Raw genomic sequence first — 27,181 nt, 5'->3', positions numbered from 1 at the left:
GTACCTTTATCTGCTCTTTTTTTCAAAAAAATACAGTATTTAAATTGATTTTAACTGTGTGGAAGGAATATTAACTGAACTGGAAGTTAGTCAGTGTTTGCTGAACTTTGTTATTTGCTAGTAATTCCAGGTGTGGGGGTAGTCACATTCTTTGATTTCCTGTCCTTGCCTATTTAAGTGGTACAGTGTGAAATATTTTCTGCTTAAAAATCTCAGCTTTGGCCAGCTAAGGACTTGCTGTATTAAACTGGACGTATAAGAGAATTTAAGTACCTTTATCTGCTCTTTTTTTTTCAAAAAATACAGTATTTAAATTGATTTTAACTGTGTGGAAGGAATATTAACTGAACTGGAAGTTAGTCAGTGTTTGCTGAACTTTGTTATTTGCTAGTAATTACAGGTGTGGGGGTAGTCACATTCTTTGATTTCCTGTCCTTGCCTATTTAAGTGGTACAGTGTAAAATATTTTCTGCTTAAAACCCTCAGCTTTGGCCAGCTAAGGACTTGCTGTATTCAACTGGATGTATAAGAGAATTTAAGTACCTTTATCTGCTCTTTTTTTTTTCAAAAAAATACAGTATTTAAATTTATTTTAACTGTGTGGAAGGAATATTAACTGAACTGGAAGTTTTGACTCTGCTCTTCAGTTAGTCCCACTCACCCTCCCTGTTTTTGTTTTGGTGTTAATCTTAGTGGCCTTGCAACTGCCCGCCCCTCTTGTAAATTTGTGTTTGGATACTCCTTCTGGGCCCATCTCATTTGCTCACTCAACTGAGTGCAGTGAGATCATATTCTGATTTCAGGCACTCCTACTATGTACAAAGAGAGCATCTGGGAAACAGAAAAAAAAATTAAGCTTGTTTCCTGCCTTTCCTGTTAAGTGGTATAGACTATTTGTAGGCTTCTGAGCCCCCAAGACCTTCTGTGTTGGAGGGAAGCCTTCTAGCTTAGTTTTTTTTTCTTATAACTAGCCAGTTTTCTAGTTTCAGCACTCAAATCTGTTTCTTTGATCTCAGCACTTATTCAGAAAAAAAAAATTTCATCTGCTTTTACTGTACTTGTGTTTCTACCTTTTTTTTTTTTACTTTTGCATCATCTTAAAAGTACTCAATTGTATTTATTACTGCTTGGTGTAACTCATTCTAAGCCTTTTAGTTTAAACACTTGGGCTTCGGGCCAGTTGTTTTGCACTGAGAGGGTTTGTGGTCTGCACTGTAGTGGCAGAACAGGTAGCTTACATCCTTCTAGGTTGGGAACTGCTGATTGAGGGCTCAGTGTCTGTTATTCTAAAAGTGTATTAATTCTGGTTTAAGCACTTGGGCTTTCAGGCCAGTTATTTTACATTAAGAGGGTTCATGGTCTGCACTCTTGTGGGAGGAGAGGCTGGACTCTGCCCTTCTGAGCTGGTTAAAGGCTTATAGTGCATGCATATCTGAACTGCTTCTTACTGAAGTTGGTGCGCCTTGTTTGCTGTGGCATAGACTGGATTCGGGCCTGCTGGATCTAGCTTTGTTTGTGTAACTTGAGCACTAATCCAGGCATTCTCTAAAGTATTCAATTGTATTTATTACTGCTTGGTAGTAACTTGATTAAAGTGTAGCTATCATTCTAAGTCTTTTGGATTAAGCACTTGGGCTTCAGACCAGTTGTTATACATTAGGAAGGTTTGTGGCATGCACTGTGGTGGCAGGACAGGTAGCTTTCATCCTTCTAAGTTGGGAACTGCTGATTGAGAGCCCAGTGTCTGTTATTCTTAAAGTGTATTAGTTCTGGTTTAAGCACTTGGGCTTCAGGCCAGTTATTTTACGTTAAGAAGGTTTGTGGTCTGCACTCTTGGGGGAGAAGAGGCTGGACTCTGCCCTTCTGAGCTGGGAATTTCTGGTTAAAGGTTTATAGTGCCTGAATATTTGAACTGTATCTTACTGAAATTGGTACACCTTGTTTGCTGTAGCATAGACTAGATCCAGGCCTGCTGAATCTAGCTTTGTTTATATGCTTGTTGTTTGTTTGCTTGTTATTTCCCTGGAACGCTAATTCCACCTAATACGCGGCTTCTCAGCGCTTCTGTGGATCATTAGTGATATCTGCATTGCTTACTGTACTTAATTCCTTGTTTCACTTGAAAGAAAGTTACTGTTTGTTGTTTTTGCATTTAAGTTACCTGTAACACATTGCACTTGGCACTTGCTCACTAAAGCAATTATATAAGTCTGCACTAAAAATTAAAAGCACTACACCCTCACTCCCCACTGGCACTGGTTTTCAATTATTAAGGAATTCCCAATATTATTCTAGCATGTCCAAAGGTGAGTTGTCAATCTCCTCTCCGGTCCAGCTGGTGAATCTGGGAATCTTGAGGCAATGTTACAACTGCCTCATGTACACAGACAACCCTTTCCTCCTCCCAACAAATTCCAACACATGTGAGAGATGCAACCATATAGCCAAACTGGAGGCTAAGCTCTCTCAACTCAGTACTGGCGTAACCAGTCAGGAGGAGAAGGAAACCACACTCACTACAATTCCAGTCTCACAGAGACCTACCACGACATCAAACCAAACACATAATCACACAAAAACATACTTGGAGGCTCTAAATAAAGATCTGCCGAAGCAGCAGAGACCTCCAAAGCAGACACCCAAGCAGCCGCTACCCCAAAACAAAACACGTGCAACACATATCTCACAAAGCCAGTGTGCCGAACAGTCACAGCCCTTAAGACCAAACAACACACCTGATACACTTGTAATAGGTGACTCTATCGTCAGGCACACTGACGTCCCGCTCACCAGGCTGAACAAGGAGAGGGTCACGGTGAGCAGCCTGTCGGGCGCTAGGATCCGCAACATAACACAAGCACTCAGGTCACTCCAAGGCAAGTACAAATATGACTCAGTCATTCTCCATGCTGGTGTGAATGACCTGAGACATACCTCCCTGGACTACATGAAAAGAGACATAAAGGAGCTCTCTGAGCATGTAGCCCAGGCCGGTATGACCCAGACCTTGAGTAGAATCTTACCCTCACCAAGAATGATGTCACAATATGAAGACAAGATGATCAATTTCAACAATTGGCTTAAGTACTGGTGTCATTCAAAGGGGATCCAATGCCTGTCAGCTTGAGATGATATGCTCGACAAGCCTCGATGCTTCGCTAGGGACGTCTTGCACCTGTCACCCCTGGGCTTTCGGATATTGGCAAAGGCTCTTGCTACCCCCATAGTGCCTTTTTTAGGCAAGGCTCAAAAGACAAACCCACCTCCATAGGTAAACCACAGTGAAAAACTTCTCTAAAGCAAATTTCACACTCCTCAAAACTGAGGTGGAATCCTTCAAAGCCCCTGGGCCTGTGGAAAATACGGCCCAGACCGCAGAATCCTTTATAAACGCATTCTATGAACACCTTCAGGAATGCATGGATCATGCGATCCCAAATAAAACCAAGACCCAATCCTCCAAAGGCAGATGTCCTGTCTGGTGGACCCCAGCCATAAACAAACTATACAATAGAAGGATGAAGCTACTAAATGATAGAGCAAAATCCCAAAAAGGGAAGGCATCACTGATCAGTATTAGCAAAAAACTACGGGCACACATAAAATTGTCTAAGGCCAGCTTCGAGAGAAAAATTGCTCAGGACACTAAGGATAATCACAAGGCTTTCTTTAGTTATGTTAGGAACCTGAGTGGTAATTCCCAGATATGCTCAGAATTAGTCCAAAATGACAAAAAAATACACCGAACCCACAGACATTGCCAACATCCTAGCTGACAGGTTCAGTGCAAACTCCCCCCCAACCAAAAGGGCAAATATCTATCCCAGCAGAGTGCTCCCCACCTGACATCTCAGATGCTCAGGTAAGAGATGCCCTCTCCAAAGCAAAAAACACAGCATCAATGGGACCAGACGATGTCCCGGGCTGCGTTCTACATGAACTCCAAGAAGAGCTAAACCCAAACATAAAACTACTGTTCAATCTCAGCCTTACTACAGGATATGTGCCTAAAGAGTGACGTACAGCAACAGTGGTCCCTCTCCATAAAGGTGGTGCCTCAACGGATCCTGGAAACTATCGCCCCGTAAGCCTGACTAGCTTGGTCTGCAAAGCTATGGAAAGGATCATCATGGATCTCATAAATAAAGATATCGGGGACCTACAAACACTGGATCCTACCCAGTTTGGCTTTGTTAAGGGCAGATCCTGCCTCTTAAACCTGGTTGATTTCTTTCAAACAGTCACCAAGGCCATTGATGAGGGGAAGGTGGTCCACACAGCCTACCTGGACCTCGCAAAAGCCTTTGATACAATGCCCCACTTGGGCATTATAGATAAGCTCACCAGATTAAATATAAACCCCTATGTCACTAGATGGATTGCAAATTGGCTCAAGGACAGAACCCACATGGTTAGAATTGCTGGAGCCATGTCAGACTCCAAACCAGTTACAAGTGGTGTCCCACAAGGCTCAGTCCTGGGACCTCTCTTGTTCGGTATATATTTCCCGGAGGGACAGGCCAACACGGAAGGACTGTGGCTGACCAAGTTCGCAGATGACTGCAAAGTGGGCGCCATAATTGACTCTCCAGCCGACACAAGCATCCTCCAAAAGGGCCTCATAGAAACAGACAACTGGTGCCAGAGCCATGGCCTCAAGCTAAATGCCAAAAGTGTATAGTCATCCCTTTGGCAAAACAAAGTGCCCACAAATTACCATATAGGTGGTAATCCATTAAGTACAGAAGAAGTAATTAGGGACCTGGGGACCCAAGTTGATAGCAATCTCTCATTTGACAACCACGTGGCCAAAGTGGTTAGAAAAACATTTTATATAGCCCACCTAATCATGAAGGGATTCACATCTAGATCAGGGGACGTCATCATGCCTCTTTACTCATCCCTCATCAGGCCCATAATTGAGTACAATGCCCTTTTTGGGATGTACCTTACCAGACACCTGCAGCAACTGGAAAGACCCCAAAAGTACCTCACCAAGAGGATCAAAGGGCACAAACAGATGCCATATGCTGCCCAGTTAAAGAAACTCCAGCTCTACTCAGTGGCATACCACCTGTTCAGAGGCGATCTGTGCCTGTCGTATAAAGCCATGTCCAACCCGGAATTAATGGACATGCTGCACCTCAGAAAATCCAAATCCCATCGAGCTACACGCTCGAGAGACTTGAACCTCAGCACTGAAATAAATAGGACATGCTGGAGGGACAGATTCATAACCCAGAGACTCCCTTCACTCTGGAATAAAATCCCAGTCCAGGTTAGGCAGAGTCCCTCATTGACTCTCTTCAAGAGAAATCTTGATGAGTGGATTGGAGATCATAGGTTTACCCCGGGTATCACTTCTGTGTCACTGTTAGACAGAGGCACAGTATACTAACCTCGAAAAAGGGCTTAGCAAAATAAATTTAAAATGGGTGGCAAAAGCCAAACACATTCTGGCTAGGCTTATAAATGCCCTAGGGCAGATAGCCTAGTATGAACCTATGAACCTATGAACAGCATAATTTTGGGCTTGGCTCCTGCTTCTTTGGAGCTCATTTGAAGAGGCTTCCCTGGCCTCTGTTCTGCACACCTTTTTCCAGCCTTTCATTGAATCATTTAGCAAGTGGGAAGTCCTCAGCTTTTGTTGCTTCACTTTGATGGGAATGATAAAGGTTTACTTAAGAGTTTACTCTTGTCTGACATTTTTAGAGGTTAGAGGTTCAGAATTTCTGCCCACAGAACCTTGTGGTCTGTTCAACCATTACCCGTAGCAGTGGTAGAGTCCACGAGGAAGTTTGTTAATCACAAAGTATGTAGGACAGTAGTTAGCATGCCATTTAAAGCACAGCAGTTAGAAGTTGAGAAGCTCTGCTGTTCCTCTGAATGCTTCGTCTTTTGTTACCTGTGTATTATCTGATCTGTTAGTTGTGTTTCTTTTTGCATCCCTCACTTTGCTTAGGTCCTTCTCAGTTTTCACAATGGATAGAGGGTTTTGCTGTGGTTCATTTTCCACCCAAATAATAGCTGCTTTATAACCTCACGGTTTACAAATTCTGTGCAAAATCTGCATACACATGCATCTTTTTCTTTCTCTGATGGGTGTGCCCGACACTTTGTTTAATCAAATTAATTAAAACATTTGTTGCTAGTAAGCTATCCAAGAGGACATACCTGGTCTCATGGATGGCATTTATTATAATTGTATCAAACTTTTCTATGCTGCTAGATCCTGTTTGTTTCATTCTACAGTTATCTTGGGTTATTGTCTAGGTTTACAATGGCCCGTAATGGCAGTTACCCTAGTATTCACCTATGAACCCATAAGATATGCAGGCATGTGCACTCTTATCTGCCAGCTTACTATTATGTGACTCTGTCATGTTCTGCAGTAAACCAGACCCTGAATTCAACACTAGACTAGCTGCTCAGAAGTGCAACCATCCCTTAATGTTTGGTAGTTTGCACTGACAAAAGTAGACAGATTTGTTCAGATTAACTTGTCAGTGTGGCTGAGTATCCAGGGCTTATTAGTAGTTGTTGTTTTTTTTTTTGTTTGTTTTTTGTTTTTTTTTGAATAGTTCTGAAATTTCTGTTCTATCCAACTAAAACACCCTGGTTAATATGCATCAAATAGTGGTGTGTTTGCATTTTATAAACCAATATTTTGTTAGGAAGGATTTTTGTTATTAAAAAGCCTCACCCCAATATTGAATATAAACCATTGCTGGACTGGATGCATAGCACACTGACCTTCCTTGGACAGAGACTGTGTTTATTATGTTGTTTTATAATAGAAGGCTGTCTCTTTGTGAGCAGCATATATTGGGTCTGGACAAACAAGAGTTAAAAAGTAAGGGCTGAAGAGAAGTGTTGTGTCCGAGATGAAGGCTGTGGTTCTCAAGCTGAAATATAGGATTGAATAACTGTTGAGACGCAGAGATGAAGATTCTGTCTGTATCATGCATCTGCAGTTCCTGGCATGTATGTCTACAAATGACCTTTGCCTCTCTTGCTTTCTGCCTGTTCTGCAGAGTGTGTGTGTGATTTGATAAAGCTTTCTCCTCAAAAGGAAGACATACTCATTAGAGATACAAGCTTAGTCTTGGAAAAAAAATGTAATGCATTTTAGTTTTACTTAATTTTTTGAGGAGAGACTAGCATTTGATATCCAAGAAAATGCTAATGTGGAGGTTTTTCTTGATGGCAGAAGCATTCATGCAGCTTAAGCCATTGCTTAAAAATACAGGATGTCTTTATTTTCCGTACATGTGTAGATTGTCTAAGAAAAAATGTTAATGTAGAGTTTGTCCTGATAACAGAGACATTGTTTGGTGATTTGGGGTGTAAGAGCCCTGTGAGAATGTTACTGACCACTGTGACAGAGAAAGAGGGATGTAGGAGTGTGAATGGTGTGAGTGTGTGTGTGTGTGTGTGTGTGGGGGGGGGTTCATGCAATTATCCAGATTTTTGCCTCATATTTTCGGTTTCTTTCTCATAAAATTGTGTTTTTCCGGCAAATTATTGAGGACTGAACTCAGAAAATAATGGCAGACATTTGAGCTTTAGACTTCATATCTTTCAGAAAATGCATACTAATGCAAAACATGTTGTTCTATCCACTTTCTAAGGAGGTAGAGGGATGAATGTGTGTGACTCATACCTCTCAGCTCTACAGATTTTCACAGAATGTCCAGATTTTTGCATTATATTTTTGGTCTGTTCCTCATAAAAATTCTGTTTTTGACAAATCACTGGGATGAGCTAAGGATTAAAGTTACTAAATAAATGACATGCATTTGAGTTTCAGACTTGATATCCTTCAGAAAATATATTCTAAAACAAATAATGTTATTCTAGCAACTTTATAAATGTGTCCCTAGTTTGGGGCCTGTGTGTGTGTGTGTGTGTGTGTGTGTGTGTGTGTGTGTGTGTGTGTGTGTGTGTGTGTGTGTAAAAGGGAGGAAGCATACCCCTCAGCTGTTCAGGTTTTTGCAGAATGTCCAGATTTTTGCCCCATATTCCTCCTAAAAAGGATTGAAGTTGCTAAATAATCTTAGACATCATATCCTTTAGAAAAATGCATACCAACACAAATCCTGTTATTCGAGCAATTTTATAAGTTCATGAAAGCAATATTTATAATCTGTCCCTGTTTATTTTAGGCTTAGTCCAGATTTCTTGCACTAAGAAGTTGAGGTGTCTGAGAGAGAGAGAGAGAGAGAGAGAGGGAGAGAGATGCCCTAGTTAGATCTAGCAGCTGGAATTTATTTTCAAGTGCATTTTCAAGGAATTGTGAGCTTCAAGGGAAGCAAATGTTACTGCTGCTCATGCTAAGTCTGCTTAAAATGTGCAACTGTTTTGTTTAGCAAATGGTATCATTATTGTGGTAGAGAATTTTAAAGCAGTGTTAGCACAGCAAGTAGCATTCTTGCATCTTGATGCAAAGGGCTGTAGGTTCTATTCCTACAGCATGTACATTTGTATTTTAAGGGGGTATGGTACTGCAGTCCTTAGTATGTCCTCCTTTGAATGAGACACCTAATAATTATGAACCAGTTTTATAGCTTGCCATCCATTCCCTATTGCAATATACCAGCATACCATTTCTTTTAATGTAACATAGGCAATTTATTCTTCAAGGGCAACAGGCACGGAATTTGTAAATGAAACGCTCAAATATAAAGTTGTTTTCCAGCAACAACCTCTTCATTGGTTTCAGATCTCTTTAATGTGGAATTATTCAGATGACATTTACTTCTGCAGAGATTCTACACATTGATTGATATTGGTGGATTGTATGACAAAAGTTTGAGTGGCCCTTTAGGGTTGAAATATTCTGAATTGGGCAGGTTGTCATTATTGGTTCATATGATTTGTTTCATTGCTTAAAGGAAAAATGTTCAGAACTATAAATTTAAAACACACTCTAACAATTGGTGCTGTATTATACAAGGGATATAATTCAATTATTATATAGTATAATTAATACAGTCAGGAAGATGAATCAAATAACTTTTGCATGGTTCTAAAAATGTGTTCAAGGAGCCTATGATTTGAAAACAGCCCAAAGGTAAACTCACCCTGCCATTGGCCAGATGCATTTTCTTTGAATGTGGGTTTCAATGCTGTTTCAGTGAATGTGGGTTTCAAAGGTAGAGAAGTTTCAATGCTAAGTCTGTTTTCATTGTAAGACTATTGCTTTGTTTAGGTTTACTAAATGTCTATCAGTGTTTGTGCTATAAAATTTGAAATAAAAGTTGTAAATGAAATCCAAATATCTGTAATTATTATAGAAGTAAAGCATAAAACAGTATACACACTGAAAGATTTGAACAAGGTCTATGACAAATAGGGAGAAATATCCAAGTAATGGGACACTGGAATGGCTGCGTGGGTGGAGGGGGTGGGGCTGCATGGGTGGGGCTCTGGGGCTGTGTGGGCAGGGCTCTGGGTTTGCACCCCCCCTGCAAAAAATCCTGCAGGCTCCCTTGGCTTCAGACCCAAGCATAGCACCACTTCTGCCCTAATTAGCTTCACAGACGTAGTTAACCAGTCCAGAAACAATAGCATTTACATCTCATCAGTTTTCCTAGACATGTCAAAAGCATTTGATACTGCCTCACACCAAAAGCTTCTATCCCAACTAGCCACCTTAAACTTCTCACAACCCACCTTATCATGGTTCCATAGCTACTTGTCTGACAGACAGCAAGCTGTTAAGTGGCTAGACAACATATCCTCACTCTTACCAGTCTCAGTAGGTGTACCCCAAGGTTCTATACTTGGCCCCCTTCTCTTCACAATTTATATCAATGACCTCAAAGCAGCCACCACCTCAGCTGACATCATACAATATGCAGATGATTCTACACTCATCTACTCAGCCCCCTCAATCCCCGAACTCCTGCAAAAAAACACAAAAAGATTTCACAAATGTTGAAAGCTATCTTTCCACAAATCAACTAATACTAAACCACAATAAGACCAAACTGCTATTATTTACTAGCAATAAAACATCTCAACCCCCCATCCCATTCACAATCTACTCCACCAACAACACCAAAATAGAAACAGTAGACCATACCAAGCTGCTAGGTGTCATCACAGGTCTATATTATAACATCGAAGTCTTAAAAACTTTGAATGTTATAATATCGAACCCATTTGGTTGAAAGGCCATAAAATCGAACACTCAGAATAGCAAATTTTTTCCCAGGGAAAATATTTGCTGTTCCGACAAACATACACACAACACAAGCACACCAAAATAAATAATCCAGACACATACACTTCACAAAACCCTACACTAAACCATACATACACTACTAGCTATCCACATACCTTAACCCAACCCTAACCCTAAGGTCCCTAATTATCACACACTCACCTTACCCACTCCCTAACCCTAAAGTCCCTATTGCACACTCACCTTACCCACTCCCTAACCCTAAAGTCCCTATCGCACACTCACCTTACCTGTTCCCTAACCCTAAGGTCCCTATTGCACACTCACCTTCATTTGCACACTTACCTTAACCCGGTCAATAACCTTCACTCCACAGTCGAGGAAATAGCAAAGCTGCAGAAACAGCCTACCGAATACTTTCCCTAGGAAAGTATTTGATATTCTGCAGCTTCGCTACATTCAGCATTCAGTACATAGGGTTCGATTTTATAACATTCGAAGTTTTAAAACTTTGATGTTATAATATAGACCTGTCATCACTGACAAATCCCTCACCTATGACCTGCATAGATCCTAAACAATTATAAAGGTCCACATAAAACTCGGGGCACTGTATAGGGCCAAACCATTCCTCAGCCAAACCACCAGAACAGCCATTGCCCAGACCCATCTACTATCCAGCCTGTTATATGCCTCCCCAATTTTCACAAACTTGTAGACAACAGATCTAAATAAACTGGAGGGTTGCCACAACAAGATAGCCAAGTTTGTTGTCAATCTGTCATACAGAACACATCATTGTTCTCTCCTTCTCAGATTAGACTGGTTGGAACTCCCAAACCTATTATGCCTCAAACAACTTGCAATTTTCCATTCCACCATCTACCTTCCAAACAATTGTCCAGCCCTAAAAAAAATAGTAAAACCCTATATCAGCAATAGAGCCCACCGCTTTTCCAAAAAACTTCTTCTAGAAGTCTTTAAAAATAAAAATAGCTATGGAGATTCCTTATTCTCTAACCACATCTCCAAAATCTGGAACTCACTTCATCAACCCATTCTCTCCACAGCTAACCCCTCCAATTTCAAATTTCTTCTCAAAGCCCATATGGCTAAAACTGGTTATGCTCCTGCTCAACGCCAGGCTGACCACTCAGTAAATCTACTTTACTTTCAAGCACCCTGATCCTAAAATATTTCCCCTCTGCATCATCTCTTTTACTATTTGTTTCCTTTTTCAATCCTATCACTAGCTTAGTACATAATATCTTTATTGTATTGTTTATTTAGTGAGGCTACCAGCCCCTAATTCGAAAGATATTAACATCTTGTTCTTATGTCACATATTCTATGTCCAACACGTATAATTTGCAATAATAGGTTCTTAGCATCTTATTTACTGTATTTGCTGTATTGTCTTTTTCACTCAATTCAGTTGCATTACTTTTTTTTTTATTTCACTCAATTTCAATTGTATTTTTTGAAGCTTTTCTCTGCTGAAAACACTCCTTCTTGGGCTCAGTTTGGACACTCCTGGTAAACAAATGTAAAATAAATAAAATAAGTAATTACCATGTACTGTATTAACTTTTGTCTGTAAATGTACAGCTAGATATGTTAATAATTATTTTTATCTTTTAATTTCTATGTGCTGTAATAAATACCTGCCTTCTAAATTGATGTCTTACATACCCTGTAAATATTTATGAGCTATAATAGTTTACTAAAACCTATGCTTTCTGTATTTCAGACTTATATTGTATACTCTGTCAGTGTCCTTTTAACTTTCTGTCTAATGTACAATTATTATGTAAAGTGTACTGTATTCTGTAAATTAATTAACAAATTAAACATGCCCTGCTATGACTTAAGTATGTTCAATAACTATTACTGCCTATTCTTTAGTTAACTTATTTTAATAAGCTTGATACAAATAATTCTGTCACCTTACCCTTAAAACTGACTGCATAATGCGATGTGTGATATAGTAATACTGTTTACACATAATTCTATTAGTTTACCCTCAGACTAATAACTGAATCATATGAAGTGTGATGTAATTGCATATTGTAACTGAGTATGAATGTTATATTCTGAAATCTGACTGAAATGTACTATACTGAACTCATAAATGAGTAGGAAAGTCATATTCTGAACCTTGACTGAAGCTTACATTAATGTTATACTCTTAAATTTGAATGAAATGAACCATACTGAATACCTGAGTATAAATGTCATACTCGGAATCTTGACTGAAAGTTACATTAGAGCAATACATATTTATACTGAACATTTAAGATAGTTGTGTATATTTTGGAAACTAACTAAACTAATATTAAAGGAATATTTTTTTACCAGTGTTATTTAAACACAGGTAAAAGCAAAACTAAAATCTGGTAAATGTTATATTCTGAAAACTAAACTATTAGTACTTTTTTAGTCAGAATTGTCTGAACATAGATAAAGACATAAACTGAAAACTAGTACTATTTGTGATGCCCCTGTACTGGTCAGTAATCAACAAACATCAATCCTCAGCACTAGCACCAGTGAGGGACGTCCACATTGGGAAGATGACAAGTACACACACAGTAAAGTACAGTTCCCCTTAAGAGCACAGAGAGATCACAGTCAGTCTGGGGCTGGTTTCGCAGTCTTCATCCAGATCCCCAATAAGACACTCCACTGGCACAGCTATAGGGTTAAGATCTCAAACTGAGCAGACAAGCCAAAACCTCCAGCACCCTTTCTGTCCAACTAGTGCTTTGTGTCCCTGCCCAAGTAGCTGACACACACACTTTGAGATTTGATTTTTATACAAACACACACACATTCCTGGGAAAGGGTGGCATAGGTTTGCTAGCTATGTCCCCTTCTGCCCAGACTAAAAGGTAGTTATCACTGCCACTAACCAGCTTTTTATGAGCTACTATAAGGTCCTTACAAAGGGTGACCAGTTCTACTGGGTAATGTTACTATTATCAAAATGGTAAGTGTGACCAAGACTAAGACTATTGGAGTGGGGCATACAGTGTCACCAAGTACATATGCAAGTACTCTAAGAGCTTAAATATCTCTAAACAAACCAGCCACAATTAAAAGGTTTAAATATATTTAATAATAACTAATAAAAGCACAACAAGACAATACTCAATAACTCAACACAGTGCCTACAGAGTTCAGAATCACAGGAGATATTTTAAAACAACATTGCAGGACAGTCTCACATAAATACAGAAAACATCTAAACTAATCTTATTATATTCCTATCTATCACTAAGAGAGATTACTGTAATCTAGTACTTACTATTAGCAAGGCAGAAGTGCTGATGAGAGGATGTTTCTAGGTCCAAAGACAAATACAAAATGCCAAATCTCTGAGAGAGTTCCCAAATTAATATCAAAACATTACTGATGGGTCAACTAGATGGCATCACTATTTATCACCTGCCTCCAGCTCCCAGGCTAAAGATATATACCAACAGAATTTAACATTTCTCTGTGAAAAATACTTATCTCTCACAAGTTTGCCTAGAACTGAAAGTTGTAAAACAATTAACATTTTTACATTTGGAACCTAGTAATTATTTCTGTTACCAGACAATAAGAAAACCTCTAGCTTTAGACATTATGTCTGCTTGCTGCACTGAAACCAACTTTCTTATAGCACATCATAAAACACTTTTAACTTATTTTCCTGAAATTTTGCAAGTTAAATCTGTATGTTCCGACTTTTGCTATTAATATAGTTTACATACATTTCTGTTATTTTCCAGTAGGGTACACTGTGGTTAGATTCTTGAAGCTCATTAAATAACATACAGTTCAACACACACGTCTGCACCAGTAGTTTAATATCCACATATCATATAACATATAGTTCTCTTACATGTGTAAGACAAACCTATGGATCATATTAATATTCACAGATGGCATATGATCATTTTCAAAATTCCAGATATCTGGGCTGGCAGCCTCACACTGTTATACAATTGTTTGAAAAGATTAGAGCATTTACATACTTGCTTTAACTTTAATTTATATAAATGCACATCTATTGCACACTGTTTTTCTGTTTGATTTATGCACCACAGATATTGCCAAGTTTAGGCCTTAATCTACACTATCCCAGTAACTGCTGAGGTATTGGAAGCTGTTATTAATGTCAACATGTACTTTTCTGTGTCCCTTTTTTTCTTAGGCCTTCCAAACCTCCCCTTTTCCATTGCTCGTGCAAGGCTGGGTGACCAATGCTTTTGACTGTATTTAAAAATCAATCCTGAAAATTATTTCTACAAAGCACAAAAGAAAAAAAATATCAAGTCCTAAAAATAAAACTTGCAGCTTTAACAATTATAGACTGATAGCATTGCTTGTTGCCCTGACTTTGTTTACATTTTTCTGCATGAAATAAGCATATGCTGCAAATACATTCTTGTAAGTCTGTAAGCAAACTGATAATGTAATGACCACTATGAATCAAAATAAATTAGCGCTTTCATTCACTCTTTATTCCGTGAACTTCTTCAGCTATAGTGAACTATAGTGAACTAAATCAATGTTAATAATAAATACATTGCTTGTTGCTGTGACTTTATTTACATTTTTTTCTGCATGAAATAAACATTCATTCTTGCAAATCTGTAGGCACACTGATAATGTACTATAGTGAGCTAACCTAATGTAAATATTAAATACATTTTTGCAAGTGTATAACTGAACTGATAATATGCTTCAGTGAAATGGAAAGGCTATAACTTTATTATTAAATGAAAGGGAAATCTCAGTGGCATTATTTTTTCCTGTCATAACCACAAATGAAACTAAAGTGGTAATCTAACACTGTTAATATTTCAACATTTTTTGCATTTCTGCACCTCTATAAAATGAATCTTAACTGGTGAACTTTTTATGTTTACTCTTGTGACCCTCAGGTCCTAACATACTGTTCAATATGTGAAACTCCACCCACTCTCTTAACATATCCGTTTCTTTGGCTGACATCATTTACATTTTTTCAGTACTACTGAATGCCGCAATGATTTATGATCACTGTTTACAATTTTCTTGGGTAAATTGTAAGAACTGCATAGACTGTAAATTGATCTTTTTCATACTGTTTTATGGCATACAGTACTGTCTTTAATTCAGCTTGCTAAACTGGCCTGTAATCTGATCTGATGTGATTGGTAAACTGCAATTTCTAAATGAAATATATATACAGTCTTGAATCATTTACATAGACACATTTATTACTATAGTCGAACTAATCTGATTCTGGAAATTGACTTGTCTGTCCTTTATACAACTATGCAAAGTTTTTTATATAGTATACACATTTATTACTAGAGTTGAATTTATCTAATTCTGCAAGTTTGCTTGTATGTCCTTTATACAAATATGTGAAGTTTCTTCATATAGTATACACATTTATTACTAGCTCTGAACTGATCTAATTCTGGAACTTTATTTGCCTGCCCTTTATACAAGCATAACATAGGAGATGAACCTGTGACTTTAATGATGCATAATACTTATGATGTACTATTTTCTTGCATGGGATCTGAACTTTTGATGGTACTTGTCACTTCTAAAATATAGCACTGACTTTAAATTTTACATTCTGTAAACTAACAGAACACCATTTAATATCTGTGAATACTTTTCTGTATCAATATAGTATTTATGCATTGAAACAATGTACTACCATAATAATGTCTGCTAAAGAAAACAATAACTCAAAAAAATAATTTGCCAAGTCTGTAACTGTAAATTGTTTATTCTGGGAATTAACTTGACAGTCATTTCTGGTATACCCTATATAAACTGTTACTCTTTTTTTTTATCACTGGCTACACCCAATATGTCTTTCTGAGCACTTAAGGTGTATCAGTGAACTGGAATTTATTTTCAAATTCTGTACATTTGCAAAATTTACTGCAGGCAATTTTTTACAAGTGTCATCTGCGTGAAGTAATGCACATTCTGTTGCATTTTTATTTTTTACATAAAATCTTGTTATTGAAGTCTAAAACAACATATAACTCTGATGACATGTCCATACTTAGCATAGATATGTTATACTTTGAACTGTTAGGTGCTGTAATCTTTGACCATTTAAAACCTGAAAAAAATGCATTTGTGTCCTCTAATAAAGGTCTGTTTGTAACTGAAGTTGATTTGTCTGTATTAATCAGTACAGTATTTCATCATTTGTCTGTAAACAATTAAATATTGTCATTTGTTTCAACCTTATCTGGTTTGGTGCTGGACTGCCACACCCTTTATAGATAAGCTGAAAATCCTTTTTTTCTAAAATTAGCAACAACACTGACTTGAGATATAGAATTAATTTATTCTTTATTTTTCCATGAAGCACTAGTAATAACATTGACTTGAGGTAAGGTATGCATTTCTTTTTTACTTTGGTCTGAAATCTGTATATCATTCATGCTGGTGTTTACTTTATCAGACTGATTAAAATCTGCACTCTGATCCCTCTTTTCCACCCTCAGTGCAGTATTTGCACTGGCTTCTGAAAACAAGAAACTAGAATTTATTACATTTTAAGCATCTGTATGTGAAATAATGTGAACTTAAGACATTACAAACGTTTTCCTTCTATTTGGTCTGGAAATTTGCATATTAAGTACACTGATTGTGTTTACGTCTGTATTTACCATATTGCAATTTAACTCTGTACCTGGAATTAAGTGTAAACTGGAATTTATTACATTCTGAACATTTGTATTGAAAATTGTACTATGACAACTATATCACGAATTACACATGCTGTAGCATTTACACTATCTGAAGATTGTAAACAAGAATTACTGACAGAAGCTAACTCATTATGCAAATCATGTAATAGTGCATCTGTTGCTACTGTGATTTAACCCTTTTGCATCTGGAAAGATGTAACATTTCTGAATTAATAACCTTTAACTTTAAATGAATGCTTTTGAAACTGAATTTCTTAGACTGTTATCCCAATTTTTAACTTTAAACCAAAGATTTACTGGTGTCTTAACTGCAGAAGTATTGTTTGACATGTTTATACAAAAGGTATGCAAGTGACTTTTACTGATGTATTTAAATTGTCTACGCTTTTTTAGCTAAAATGTGCATATAAACCCTTACATAACCTTATGATTATGGAAGAAAGTGTTCTGTCACCTACAGCTTTTTAAACTTGTTTTTGCTTTTTGGCTGTGTGATGTTGCACTGAAAACTTGAAAGGTTGTGGAGATGGTGAAATATCCTGCTGCTAACTGGATAATGTCTTTTAATGTTTTGAAGGAACACTGCTGTAGGTTTCACATTTTCTGAAAGGGTGCTGGTATTTTGATTTTGTTTAGGCTTTTTTGAGGTAGTGTCTAAACAGGAGTGCTCTGCAATTTGTTTAACAGTTGCTATTGCTGTATGTAGAGGTATATTGTCTGCTCTGGCTGTTTTTGTATGAAGTTTACATTTGGAATATTAGTGGTGTTTTACCAAAAGGTCTGCTTTGTAAGGAATAACTGCAGTGATATCGGTTGTGGCCTTATTTTGTATGAAATTTACAGTCTCCTATCTGGAAAAACACTAGTGTACTGCTGAAAAGTCTGTTATGGAACACATCTGCTGTAGTTACTGATAGACTAGAAAAAAGTGTTACTGTCAAGAGACTTATTTTACTTTGCCCTGAAGTCTGTAAATAGTTTGACTGCTTATAAGGTTGATATGGGGTTTTGGGACTTTACTTTAACTGTTGCCCCTTCCACTGATGGTAGGCTCACCATTGAAAAAAAAATAGTAAGACTGTATTATATTAGAGTTAACTGGAAACAACTAAAATAAGGCCAGAATCAAAGTCTTTATCTGTTAATTACCCAAACTTGCACTGAACAGGTGCCAATCTCTCCTTTATGGGCCATGTTTTTTTAACATTTACAATAAAGTCTACAAACACTATAGTTCCTTAATAATGCATTATTAAATGTTACCAATATCTGATTACTTTCTTCAATAACAGTGCTAATAAACAATACCAGTCTGTAATAATTCTGGAATGCTCGATAACAATAACAGTGCTGCAAAATACATCCAAAGTTTCTGCATATATATTATGATTCTCTTGAATAATATCAAGTAAAACAGTCCTTACCTCCTGAATAGTATAAATATTTAACCTGACTTTGTACTCAGGCTTGAGAATGGGTATTGTAAAGACCCTATTACATATCAGTCCATAAGCTAACTTATAACTCCACTAACTGTGTCTAAAGTATTTCCTAATAATACCAAAATCCTGTAATGCTTTACACACCTCTTTAGTCTTGGTTTTTAAGCCTTGTCTTGGATGTGCCTCACAGTGCCTAACTGTCTATTCTTTATCTAGCATTCCATTGCAAGTACACATATCTTTCCCTTGAAAAAGAAACATTCTGTAGCCTCCCCCATTTCTGCACATCTTGTGCTTAGCCAGCAAAACTATCTTTTTCTTTCTACTAATCTGTCTTTCTCTGAAACTGAATGCATACATAAAAACACAAGTCTGACTCTCCCCTGGATTCTCAAAAGCTTGCACGGAGTGCAAGATCAGTGCAGGAGCTCAAGCAGGCAATATGTCTGCCGTGCGATCCAGGAACAGCCAACAGGGGCGTGCATAAGAGCTCCTGCACTAATCCTGCACGGACTAAGCCCTGGTATGCAAATCACCACATTTGCAGGAGAAATCTATGCAAATGAGGTGATTTTGCAATCCAGGAAGCTTGCAACAGTCCGTGCAGGACTAGTGCTATCTGCAGAAATGTACTCGGTTAGTAACCGAGTACATTTCTGCAAAATCCAAAATGGAGCTATGACAGCTCCAAATAAAGGCTGCATATCATGTAGTAAGAATGCCAATGGCCAAGTAGAAGGCCAGTGGCATTGCAAACTTAAAAAAAAAAAAAAAAATACAAAAATCAACTTTTTTTTTAGCTAATCTTGGCTGTTTAAGCATAGGGCAGTGGCACACAAATGGGATGGGCGGAATAATAAAATAAACCTAAAATAAGCAGTCTAACTAAAATCACTATTTTGCCATGCAAGTCAATGGCAGGCAGAAGACAAACTTGCCAGTGAGTAGTGGTTGCTAATGGGGTTGGCTCAGTGTGAGACTTGTAACTATGCATTAGCAGGCAATCCTATGCAAATAAGGGGAAGGACAGTGAATCCCAGTTTTCCCCAGCATGTGAGTCAGGTTCCAACAATGTTAGAGTAGGAATAGATTGGTGCAAGCCTAAGAGTTAGGTGACATCATAGGGGTGTGTGTCATGCATACTGTAAGCAGATTGGAGCCCTGTGGCTCGTGTTTGCTCCTAGCCTATAGCGGGTGTGCGCACCGTGCACCAGGTTTTACAGGAAGAAAAAAGAGGTTAAACCAGGAAACAGCAGCAGTGTGCACATTTGAGCACTCTGTTTGTGCGGTGCACACACAGGCTTAAAAAAGAAGGCAATGGGAAGGGAAAACAGCAGTAGGAAGGTAATCAAGGAGAACTAGCTTAGCTGGCAGGTGAAAGTTATCAAAATCAACCAATTACACAGGCAGCAAACCAGCCCAGCCCAGAACACTACTATAAACTAAGCAAACACCTTCTGCTCTGGTTTTTCCCACACTCTACACCACGGGTGTAAACAAGTGGGGAACTTTTAACACTCACTACAGCAAAATGATAGGGGCTGCAACAGCTATCATACAACTTATGGAAGAGGCTGAGGGTGGTGAGGATATGAATGCTGTCCACCAACCCACAGTGAGGAGATGGAGAAGTGTGTACAGACCCAGGGCAACCTACAAGGGGCTACATGAGCTGGAGATAGTGGAGTGCTATAGGGTGGACAGGGACATGCTTCAGCAAATTGTTGAGCTGTGCCAGCCACTCCTCACATACAGAACAAACAGATGGGAACCCATCCCAATGGATACCAAGGTATGTGTAGGCCTACGATACTAGCTACAGGTACCTTCCAAAAACACAGGCATCAGCATCCAGGGTACTCCACCAGTTCCTGGATGCCATGTCAGCACATGTTGGTGAGCACATATAATCCCCCAACACCTGTGAGGCGTTGGCCAGCAATATGCAACTTTTCCACCAAATAGCAGAATATCCTGAGGTAGTGGGTGCTATAGACTGCACGCACATACGCATCAAAGCACCACCCAGTGAGCGGGGAAGGGTCAACATCAACTGCAAGGGCTTTCCCTCCATCAACTGCCAGGTCATGTGCGATGCCCAGGGCATAATAATGAATGTGTGTACCGGATGCTCTGGAAGCTATCACGATTCCCACATCTGGCATCTGACACAGCTGTACCAGAGATTTGCCACTGGGTACATCCCCTCACAGTCACCTAGTGGGGGATGCTGGATACGCACTGGAGCTGTGGCTGATGACACCCATCAGAAATGCACACACACCCAAACAAGAACTCCATAATGAGGCACATACACAGACCAGAATTATAGTAGTGCATGTGTTTGAGATGCTCAAGTCACAGTTCAGGTGCCTGGACACATCCGGTGGAGCCTTGCATTACTCACCAGCTACATGTACCCAAATTGTCATTGTATGTGCCATGCTACACAATATTATCCTGCAGAAACAGCTGCATCAAAAACAGAATGGGGGAGGGCCACACAGCCCCCTACCATTGCCAAGGCCTGCACAGGCACAGAGTGACTCAGAGGAGGAACAACCTGAGCCTGCCCTAGTAGGCAGAAGGAGGCATGCCCAGTATGCCCTGGCCTTGGCAAAGAGGCAACACATAGCACATACACTGAAACAGGAGGGACCCAGGGAATAACACCTCTCTCTGACTCTCACATACAGTAAAAGGAATGCCAAACGTTACACTACATGTGTAGGGAGTGTACTATGTGCAACCGACATTAGCAGCCCTGCAGCACCACCCTCAATACTGGGACACCCACAAGGTAAGTGACTCACACATGCCAGTCAGGGGGGGGATCACATACCCAACAACAGTCATAGCATGCAGGACAGCTGTAGACAAACAAAAACAAAGGCTGTGCTATGTCCTCTGAATGAGGCCTATGGGTAACATCCCTTCAAGGCCTACACAGACAGACTACAGCAGGTCAGGCAGAGGGACGTAAGTTCTGAAGGGTAGGAAGTCAAAAACTAATATGTAGGCAATTAAAAGCTAAGATCTGTAGTACACTGGTATGCCTGTAGTCAGCACGATAGGTAAGACTACAGACTGAAATGGAGCACCCGACATACCAGTAAAGTCCTAGCAAATGCATACAAGTGTCAAGTGCGCCCCCCTATCCAATGTAGAAATGTAGTTAGTCAGGTGTGTCCCCCCAATCCTATGTAGAAACATAGAAATAATCAGGCGTGCCTCCCAGCCTACGTAGAAATTCGTAACAGTCAGGTGTGCCCCCCAATCCTGTGTAGAAATGTAGAAATAGTCAGGTGCTGCCCCCACATCCTATGTAGAAATATAGTAACAGTCAGGTGTGCCCCCCCCCACAATCCTTTGTACAAATGTAGAAATAGTCAGGTGTGCCCCCCCATCCTATGCAGAAATGTAGTAGCAGCCCATGCCAAATTATCGATGGATACCCTGCAGAGACAGCATGCTACTTGTAGGTGTACAACACAAAGGTCAGCACTGCAGTACAAACTACCTGGACTCGATCCACACATTCAGTACAGACGGCCATACTGGGCATGCCCACACACTTAGAGAAATGAAGGCAATGTCAGTCAACAACATACTGAAAGGTCATACTGGGCATGCTCACACAAACACTTGAAGGCCATTTCTGCAAACACCAGTGGACCAGTCATATCTGGCAGCCGCAGATGTTAGTGCAGACACTCCTCAGTATGCACCACTCATCCCAATCCTTCAGAGCCACACGCTCCAGGGATCTAAACCTTGTCATCACAATAAACAAAACATGCTGGAGGGATAGGTTCCTTACCCAGAGACTCCCCAGACTCTGGAATATATTGCCCATACATGTCAAGCAGAGTGCCTCTTTGGCCCTCTTCAAAAGGAACCTTGACAATTGGATGGGAGAAAGGAAATTCACCCCGGGGATCACATCAGTCACCCTGCTAGACAGGGGTCCAGGGAAGTAAATAGTGTGGGAAGAAATAGCCAGGGGATTGTTATGGCTAGGCTTGTATAGGCCCTAGGGCTGATAGCCTAGTACCAAGCTTTGAACCTATGAACCTCATGCTTTGCACACCCAGTGGATAGGAATATAGGCATATATGTAAGGAAAACACACTATAATAAGCCAAAGGTAGACATACCTAGATGTGTGGAAGAGGGTGACTGTGACAAGGAGCCATCCAGGCCTGTCCCACCCAGCACACAGCCAAAGGGCCACAACCACACAAGGGTCAGATGTCACTCACACAGATACTAACCACCAGTATCTGTCAGCATTACAGAGTATGTGGTGCACACGCCAGCTGTGCCACATGACTGTTCAAGGAAGTAGTCATCTATCAGCTATATACACGTATCTGTAAAATATGACCCAGGTTGTGGCCGCATGTGGTGTGTCAACCTCTCGGTGAATGGGTTATGGCCCATGCACACACATTGCCCTCCCCATAGCCCCACTATGACAAGCCTGCTGAGATCATCCACTGTGAAATACACTTTTGGGAGAGTTGTTTCACAGTAATCTCTGTGGTGCATCCCATAACTGTGTGCTACTGCAGTGTGATAAACTAGTTAAGTAGGAGTTCTAACCCCAGCCTTGGCAGCTGTGTGTGTGTGTCTGTCTATGTAAAATGCAATGCTTTTTAGGCTAGTCACATCCCCTACAATTTAAATGCTCTACTTTGGTAAGGCTGCTAATGTCATCCACCTAGAAATACATCTCTGAGAAGGTTGTATCCCAGTAATCTCCATAGAACATGCCTTAACTGTGTAATGCTGTAGTGTGATAGAATAGTTAGGTAGGAGTTCTAATCCCAGCCTTGGCAATTGTGTGTGCGTGTCTGTCTGACTCTGTCTGTGTAAACAGCAATGTCTTTTAGGGTAGTCACACCCCTAACAATTTAAATGCTCAAATTTGGTAAGGCTGCTGATGTCATCCACCTAGAAATACATCTATAGAAAGGTTGTATCCTAGTAATCTCCGTAGCACGTGCCATAAATGTGTACTGCTGTTGTGTGATAGAATGCCCTAGGAAGGCGTTCTAACCCCAGCCTTAGCAACTGTGTGTGTGTGCGTCTGTCTGTATAAACAGCAATGCTTTTTAGGGTAGTCACACCTCCTACAATTTAAATGCTCTACTTTGGTAAGGCTGCTGATGTCATCCACCTAGAAATACATGTCTGGGAAGGTTGTATCCCAGTAATCTCCATAGCACATGCCATAACTGTGTACTGCTATAGTGTGAAAGAATAGTTAGGTAGGAGTTCTAACCCCAACCTTGGCAACTGTGTGTGTGTGTGTGTGTGTGTGTGTGTGTGTGTGTGTGTGTGTGTGTGTGTGTGTGTGTGTGTGTCTGTGTAGACAGCAAAGCTTTTTAGGGTAGTCATGGCCCCTACAATTCAAATGCTCTACTTTGATAAGGCTGCTGATGTCATCCACCTAGAAATACATCTCTGGGAAGGCTGTATCCCAGTAATCTCTGTAGTACATACTGCTGTAGTGTAATAGAATGGTTAGGTAGGAGTTCTAACCACAGCCTTGGCAACTGTGTGTGTTTGTGTGTGTGTCTGTTTGTGTAGACAGCAATGCTTTTTAGGGTAGTCACACTCTCTACAGTTCAAATGCACAACTTTGGCAAAGCTGTTGATGTCATCCACCTAGAAATACACCTCTGGGAAGGTTGTAGCCCAGTAATCTTGGTAGCGCATGCCATAACTGCGTACTGCTGTAGTGTTATATAGAACTCTAGTAGGGTTCTATTCCCACCCATGGTAGTGCTAGATGTTTTGTGTCTGTTTAGGGAGCAATGCATTTTAGGCTAGTCACACTCAGTACATGTCAAATGCCCTACTTTGGCACTCCTGCTGATGTTATTCATTGTGAAATACACCTTTGGGGAAGGGGTTCTCAAGTAAATCCCATGGTGTGTCCTATAATTGCTCCATGCTGTAGTGTGGTATAGACCTCTGCCAGGGGTTCTATACCCACACATGTTGGTTGTTGATGTTTTGTGTGTGTTCCAATGTCTGTGTAGGGAGCAATGCATTTTAGGCTAGTCACACTCCGTACATTTCAATTGGCCTACTTTGGCAATCCTGCTGATGTCAGCCAATGTGATATACACCTTTGGGGAAGGATTACTCCAGTAATCTCCATGATGCATACTATAACTGCATAGTGATGTAGTGTAATAAACTAGTTAGACAAGGGTTCTACTCCCAGACATAACAGGTGTGTGTGTGTTTGTAACTCATATCCTGTGTGGAGGTGGGTGTTAGTGTGTGACACCTGGGCCCAATGTGGAGGCAGTTTTGCAAATTTCTTATATGTTGGCCTAGTATATATCACAATGTCCACTGTACAGGGATAACAGATGTGAAATAGCCGAGAGGCTGGGGTGCAAATCCATACCCATACATGTGACATCAAGGCCAGGCAATCATAGTTAGCAACCCCAGTATTACCCAGAGCACACTCTCAACCCATGTCTCATACATGCACACACACATACACACACACACACATGCTGAGGCAACAGCCAATATGTGTGTAGTACACTAGATATTGATGACTGATGGTAACTATGGAGTGAATGCAGTGACCTACAGAGGGCATGGTACCCTGTCCATCTGTCCAATAGGCACATACATGCAGACAGTGCACCTTCCCCATGTTCCCCACTGGACACCTGCAAGACCTGTGGTGCCATCACATGTGACCCACAAAGGATATACCATGCCGGAAAACATGCCCTGTATGGACAAATGCCACTGACACCAGGGAATGTCATTAGCATGCTATCAATGTAGGTGCAGGGGTAACCTGCTCTCCGTTACCAGTTCCTGCCACAGGTGGCCAAGACTGGCACATCTGATGATAATCTGTGTACACAACATGGGCCTGATACCCCAGGTACAGTTCCATATGTCACTGTACATACATATGGGAGGTGTGCACATCCCAGACACTGTCCATGTCATGGACTAAGTAACACATACAAGGCAAGCAATGCACAGCATTGGCCACATGCAATAGTTGCCCAGGTGACTGGATGGTTGATACAATACCCACCTGTGTGGGCAAATGCAGAAACCACAGCCCTAAACCACAATGCAGACCATTGTCATGTGGCCTGATACCAAGGTATACCCATCACCTAGCCTTGTATAGCTATCTGGCAAATTCAACCACCACATACCCATGAAGAAATGCATCCATACATGTCAGTACTGGCAATTTGTGTGTTTGCATGTGTGTTTTATGATGCGTGTGATCACATCCACACTCACTACAACCCCCAGTGGTATACTGAAGCATGCTGTCTGATGCCAGACACCTTCCCATACCTTTTGCCCATATAACCTCCATATGACCCGTGTGGTGCATGTGATACCTGCACAGTAATGTGTTGTGGCAATCTCACTAGTGATGAGCTGTAGCCCTGGCCCTGCCAAGTGTGTCAATGTATGTGCGTCCCTGTGAGAGTGTGGCTGTGCTGACGTTGGCACCTGTTCATGCAGACAGGCACATGTACTTTACCTGCCATATAGCTACCATATCCCTGTTGTAGATGTCTCTCACCATCACATATATGTTCTGAGGACTCCACAACAGGTAGTCTATGTGGTGCATCCAATAACTGCATAGGACTGTGATAGCACTACATAGTCATCAGGGGTGTGATACCCTGTGCTGGTAGGTGTGTGACACAAACATGCTTAGGTTTTACTCTCCCACCCCTCCCTGACTTGTCAATGCCTCTGTCTACCTCCCTCACTCCCTCACTGGTGGATGTGGAGACCTACACCTGCTTTTCTTAGGCAGCAGCATGTGCATTTTAAGTGATACACATGATCAGCTGATGGCCTCTGCACAAATTGCAGACCTCCCCTAGCTGATTGCATGTGGAACAGCTGTGGTAACATTCACATAGACAATTGCATGGAAACACACTCCAATATCTAGGAACATCATGTTGGTGTTAGGCCTTTTCATTCACTGTGAGCAGGAACTCGATCTGTTGTTTGCAAACAAAATCTCAGATGGATTGGGGATTTACCTCTAATAACATACACTTTGGAAACAGGGCAACACACAGGAGGGGGATGTGTCTGACCTGACTACAGACTGTAAGTGCTGCTATACTGCATTTGGAGTAATGTTGGTTTAACAGTGTGCATGTGTGTGTGTGTGTGTGTGTGTGTGTGTGTGTGTGTGTGTGTGTCTTTGTGTGTGTGTGTGTGGATATGGCTGTCCTACATGTTTTAATACCTGCCATGTTAGTTCTATGTATATGAGGAATCCCCATCTGTAGGATCATCTGCAGACTGAGCAGTGTGTGGTGCTTTTGGTTTCATGTGTTACCCACAGAGCATCTATCTGTGAACTGCAGAAGGTAGTGTGAGGATTGCAGTCTGTAGATGGTGAAAGGACATATGCTGCAACAAACCCAGTTACAATAGTAAATGTATGAGGTTATCACAGCAACATGTCAATATTGGCCCTGTGTATGTGCTTCCAGCCACGACTCTGTCAACCTTTGTACATATGTCATGCAATTGAGAGGTGCATATGTGTTGTACACCATCATTAGTGTCATCATATCTGATAAAAATCCAGTGAGATATCAGACTGCTTACACATGTTATGTACAGTAGGGTTTATATTTGATGACATGACTGGGACATCCTCTGGTTGTTTGTACAGTACTGAGGTCTGTGTACATATGATGAATGCCAACAGTGTGTGTATTGTTAATATGTACCTTGGCCTGTGTGCAGACTGTGGTAGATGTCATCGTCCTAGGTCCTGT

Source organism: Protopterus annectens, chromosome 1.part1 (assembly GCF_019279795.1).
Source record: "Protopterus annectens isolate FY-2018-M chromosome 1.part1, PAN1.0, whole genome shotgun sequence".
NCBI classification, from domain to species: Eukaryota; Metazoa; Chordata; order Ceratodontiformes; family Protopteridae; genus Protopterus; species Protopterus annectens.
Note: the sequence above shows the minus strand (reverse complement) of the source record.